Source organism: Adiantum capillus-veneris, chromosome 7, assembly GCF_014529385.1.
Source record: "Adiantum capillus-veneris isolate H3 chromosome 7, ASM1452938v2, whole genome shotgun sequence".
NCBI classification, from domain to species: domain Eukaryota; kingdom Viridiplantae; phylum Streptophyta; class Polypodiopsida; order Polypodiales; family Pteridaceae; genus Adiantum; species Adiantum capillus-veneris.
Genome location: NC_140937.1, coordinates 163,396,772 through 163,402,771, shown reverse-complemented (window position 1 = coordinate 163,402,771; position 6,000 = coordinate 163,396,772).

The following is a 6,000-nucleotide window of genomic DNA, read 5'->3' as shown; positions in this document are numbered from 1 at the left end:
TTTTAATGTATTTATTTGATGAAAAATTATATTATAATAAATCATAATGCGAAAGAAAAGATTGGTGGAGAAATTCACGTGCTCAACCTGGCATAGAGTTTAAGTCGTGTGCCAAATGCATACAGACGTACCATGAATGTATATGAGTGAAAGTAAAGTCAGAAACATAAGTATAGGATGAATAAGGCCTCGTTCAGCAGACTGCCAAGAGGCGCGTCTTTGGGCGATGCACAACTATCTCTGCAAAATCCATTTAATACAACAAATGACTTTGAAAATTTTGGTAGCATTTTAAGGGCATAAACCATCCCTTAAAAATAAACCAAGAGCCACATCTCACTAACAAAACCATAGTCATAGCCACAAACATATCATCGATTTTCAGCCCCGTAAAGTAACATAAACCAAATCTCCCATGAATTTGGTTTATGTTATGGAGCTTGGAGTTAGACTGTGTACATGGTTAGCAGACTCGTAGATCATATACAACTTTTGAAACATAATGGTTTTTAGAGCATCAAGTAAAAAACTTTTCTAAAATACAATTTAAGAATTCTCAATCTCATGTAAGTGATATGGTATGATCACACTCCACCCCTCTTTCACATGAGCCTACTTCTGACATAGAAACTAAGAACCAAGCATATATGCAAAAATCAACACCTATCCCTTTGGAAATCAATCAACTCCCAATCAACTCACCAAAAAAGTTGTAAAACATGTATAAATTGTATAGAGTCTATATGGTACCTCCTCTCATTAGCGGCCCGACGTGATTGGGAATTTTGCACCTTGAGTTCTCAATAGCGGGCACTTGAAGCACGATATTAGTGATCTAAAGTTAGGTTTCATCATATCTAAACAAGGGTATGAAGTGATTAAGTGGGCCCTTTCATCGTGCGAGCTACATGGTAGCCTTCCCATGAGTTGAAGGCCCAAAAATTGGTAAGAAAAATAGCAAGCAATATATCAACCATAACTCATCATGCGAAGGGAATGTGGACATGGGTTATATAGTGGAAAACGCTTTAACCGATGAGGTTGATATCCGATTCAAAGGTGTCAACCAAATTCTTAATGCCATTTGAGAGACAATGTCTCTCCTACATACTTGACATAAACAATGGGCATGCTTTTCATATACTCATGCGTGCGCACACACCATAAGCATAAACCAATGAGCTGAACATTGACATCATACACACAAAGAAAGTCCATACATACCTATATGTAGGCGAAACTGCCAATAGGTGTTGTGTTTCTAATGCACAATGTACATAAGGGGGGGGGGAGAGAGAGAGAGAGAGAGAGAGAGAGAGAAATAAGGAGTGGAGAGCATCTCACTATCGCTTGAGAGTTGATTATGGGCATTGGAAAGTTATTTGCATTTTTGCAAGAGAGCAAAAGAGAGTGCTACATGGAGGATACACTTTCTTTGCCAATGCAAAGCCCTATAAATGTGAAAGGACAAAGCCTCTCCATACTTGCTTTCCCCTATCCTTGGACATTTACAATGGAGATGAAAGCAATGCATGTGGCACCTCAAGAGTACCAACAGTGGTACTTGTGTGCTAATAGAGCTTGGTGAGTGCCAATGATAGCGTTTGGGTTGGAAAGATTGCACAAGCTTAAGCTACTTCACGAAGATAACGGTTATGGTGAAGGAGATGATGGATTCAATGGTCTAATTCTAGGTAATAATATGGTGTGCTTGGCACCGTCAACCATCAAAGCAACACCATTTCTTTGAAAATTACCATCTTGGGTGGCAACGGCTCCTTTGAGGGCTAAGGTAATGGATGTGCAATGCATAGTTATCATTTATTTTTTGAAAAACCTATGCATCATGCATGGTCACACGTGCACTAGTTATTTGTCTTATATGTAACTATGCGGATTTTGCATTGGTAACATATTAGTGATAATTGTTGCGCGGATGACGTCCTAATTCCATGTTGAAGTGAGACACGGAATGATGTCATTTAAAACTTGTTGGGTTGAGATACAGTGCAGCATGCGCAAGTCTTGCACAAGCATGGAATATACAAATGTGTGGACACACTCCACCGCGTTCGTGAGATTGAGTCATGTAGCCGGCGACTACCAAGGACAGCCTTGTGAAACCATGAGGCGTGCCATGAACATCTCGTGCCTACTCTACTCTTTTGCCTCCATTGCACATGGCAACCACAATTGGCCTACTACAAAGTACTGCCTCTGGATAGACACAAAAAGAGAGAGAGAGAGAGAGAGAGAGAGAGAGAGAGAGAGAGAGAGAGAGAGAGAGAGAGGTCACTTGGTCATCCAATTAATTTCCAAGATTGGACGATTAAAGGGCCTTTCCCCGGATTGTTGGGACCTAGTGACCAGTGCTCGAGGGATGCGATGCAATAGGTAGCTACTAGCGGGCTATCTCTTGAGTTGAGGCCTCGCGTTAGGATGCATCCAAGGATCACGAGGAGGTGGACCCTACACTAGTCTTGCTTGGTGGGTGTTGCTATAGAATATAACAAGACATACGCATATGGTTATCGCATTGGTTACTTGCTTAGTTGGTTGTGATTGCTATCACATCGGCTTTTGTTGTAGAACATGAGTGGATGAGTAGAACCAATTGATAGGCAACAATAATAGCTCAACTTGTGTTGATGAGCATTGAGAAGAAGCAAGTTGTGTCCCATAGAGGCGACTATACAACAAAGGGCTATTAAAGGGGGTAATTGAATCGAGCAAGGGTTGCAAATTAATCATTCTGATTAAACCCTATTCCTTAACCTACTTTGGTAGTTGTTTGTAGATTGTCATTCAACCTATTAATATCGACAATTTAGTCTCTAGACCAGGGACCCATCTTACTCTAATTCAAGCGTAGTCATTTTTATTTTTTTTTCAGAGAGAGAGAGAGAGAGAGAGAGAGAGAGAGAGAGAGAGAGAGGTGTTTTCTTGGTTGTCAATCATGCAAAACATATCTGAGGAGGAAAACGCTAGGATAAAAGGTTATCATCGTACTAAATAATGGTTGCAATATATAAAATACATTGCGAAGCAAGGACATATGTAGATTGACATTAACCACCTAGGAATAAAGTAAACATGTACATAGTGCATGGAGTATTGCAATACATAAGTTGTCCAACTATGAGAAAAGCAGTGTATCTATTTGATATATAGATATGGTGATCGAAAATATAAGCATGTACAAGTGAGGAAAACATGTAGCTTAACTAAACTTAAGGAAGCATTGACAAACTCAAAAAATACATAGACTAAACAAATTAAACTGCACTACCAACCTAATAATCTGGGTGTCGTCCAATTGTCCAAGCCGGAGGACAATGCTTGTGCCAAGCTACATAAAACCAATGTAAATAGTTAAACATTTCGTCTTGCAATGAAGTGTCACAAAATGAAAATGCTACTTATACACTATACGTCATGCAGAAGTACCATACAAAAGTATGGTGGAAAGTTGGCACTGTGTTCTCTCCAAAAATTATAAGAAACAAAAGCCGTGCCCTGCCCCGTAGGCTTTATGTGACCAAGCAAACGCATAAGCATGGGAAATTGGATGCAGCTAACAGACCTTGCAATGTTGTCGATCTCGAGTCGTGGTTGCATCTCGATCACTCTCGCTTCGATCTCTGTGCTCATCATTGCCCTGCTTCCAACAGATATTTCGTGCTTCTCACTATTTGTGAGTTCCCATTTCTTGCCCTCCGTAACCATGAGAATTGTCTCCAAATCTCAATCTCTCTCTCTCTCTCTCTCTCTCTCTCTCTCTCTCTCTCTCTCTCTCTCTCTCTCTCTCTCTCTCTCTCTCTCTCTCTCTCTCTCTCCCCACTTACTTTTGGGTAGCTTTGCCTATATAGGGATAACCACATCAAAACTTACCATCATTACTCCTACGTTAAGGAAACCGATGTTGGCTCTGTGAAGACCTTCAGAACGAGGGACAAATACTGTTAAGGTTTTAATCCATAGTCACCCTTCTACGTGCCAAAAAGCATGCATGAGCTACATTCCTCTGAATCCCTCTTGCTTTCGTCCCTGCATTCATCATCGTCATCCGTACAATCATCCTGCTCTTTGTGAGTGTTTCAATCAGCATCCTTTTGGCTACAATTCCTTCTATATTCTCTTATACTCTCTTCGTCTTTCATACCTTCTCTTTTGTCAATGATGTCTTGCAATATCCATCATCGTGTAGATCATGCTTACTACAATCTACATCAGTATCTCTTCTATTACTTTTTGACTATGGCATTCTCGTTTGCTATCATGTCTACCACAACCACTGCTTTTTTGTTCTCTCATCTTTCAAGTTAGCCTCATGGTCAAGCTCCTTTTGCAGGTCTTTGAGTTTTCCTCCGTTATCAACAACAGAAAGCCTAGGGCAAGCTGAATTTGAATGCTTCCTTTTGGGTTTTTCCATGTTTGTCATCTTGCTTTAAGGGAGAAGAATAGATGAATACTATGAAGTGCTCAAGAAGCTAGTCCTACTCTCTTTAAGGCTTTCAGCAAATGTTTCCTACTTCTCACTCTTTTGGGCGACAAACATGATGAACACTGCTAAGTACACTTTGTGGGAATAGCTTATGCTATCTTCTAGCTCTATGCAGATCTTCGAAATGCATCAAAACTTCTGGCGCAATAATATGGCTAATAAAATCAATCCCCTCTATTAATTTTCAATTGCGCCTATTTTTGAATCCAATAGCACCTCAACTGAAAATGCAAGCTCTCTCAATACATGACTGCCAGAAGACAACAACATGCATTTGCCTTCAATCAAATTCGTGTATGAAATCTAATTGTCAAAAATGTATTCTACTTCTGATTGTGACCATCTGATTGTCGTCATTCCAATGGTTCAATCCTGAACTGTTGCATTGTGGCCCCCCTCCTAGTCCTCACCACCCATGCAGGTAGGACTCGCGTACATATTGGGCACAAAACCCATACAGCTTGAGGTATTATCGTAGTCAACACTACAATCTTACTTTTAGGGGGAAGAAGTTAAAAACAACATGACTGCTACAGGTGCTGAATTGCTCAAAAGACCCAATGCCTCGTCCAATTCGACGCTTCTCCTTAGGTAATCAAGTCTCTGAATCCAACACTCCCTTGCAGGCTCTACAGATTCTGCAACGACTGACTTGAGATTGACTTGCTTGAAAGTTAAGCTGAAAGGATTGTGAAAGCCTCAACGGGGAAGTCGAATGTGAAGGGGCTCTGGCCACGCTCGATGCCCAGTTCAGCTTTGCTTGCTACCTCCTCTCAACATCCGGTGTAGACATGATGTCATGAAGAGCATGGCAATTGGAGACATGTGTATCCATATGGCACTGGACATCAGATTTGGTTATATTTCGGCCTGCTAGGCCGCGTGGCAAAGCAAGGGTCGCCGGTTGCCGGTCGAATGTAGCCGTTAGGTGACTGTTGACCAAAAAGTCAACACGAGCAGCTCACACGGAGTCTTGAACCCCCGACCTCACATCCCAGGAGCACTACTCTAACCACTGCACTACGTGCGTGTATATGCACATGATGGGGCGCATGCGCTACATATGTTGAAGATGTCTCCTGCCCCCCCAAAAAGCGTCGTGACCGGCTGGGCCAATCACGCCCACCTACACGCGGCCTAGCAGGCCGATATTTAACCAGAGCCCTGGACATCCTGGTTCTTGCGCTGAGTTCTAGGCATCCAATCCTTAATAGCAGTTTTGTTGTGCTAATTCCTAGTCAATGCCCTCGTCGTCTTCACCATGACCTCCATCAGAACCGAGAGACACAGACAAGAAGTGCATGCACGGTAGTCTGCCGACCAGAGGCAAAACGTGCGAGCACTCAGAACTCGAGAGGTGTATTGGTCCTCCCACACTAATAGAACTCAATTGGCCGATCACCATGCACCGCTTGCCATCCCACGTGTCTCCTCCTTTGAACTGATTGGAATGGGATTGAAAGCCTTGGAATACCTCAATCAGCTCTTGCACGTCT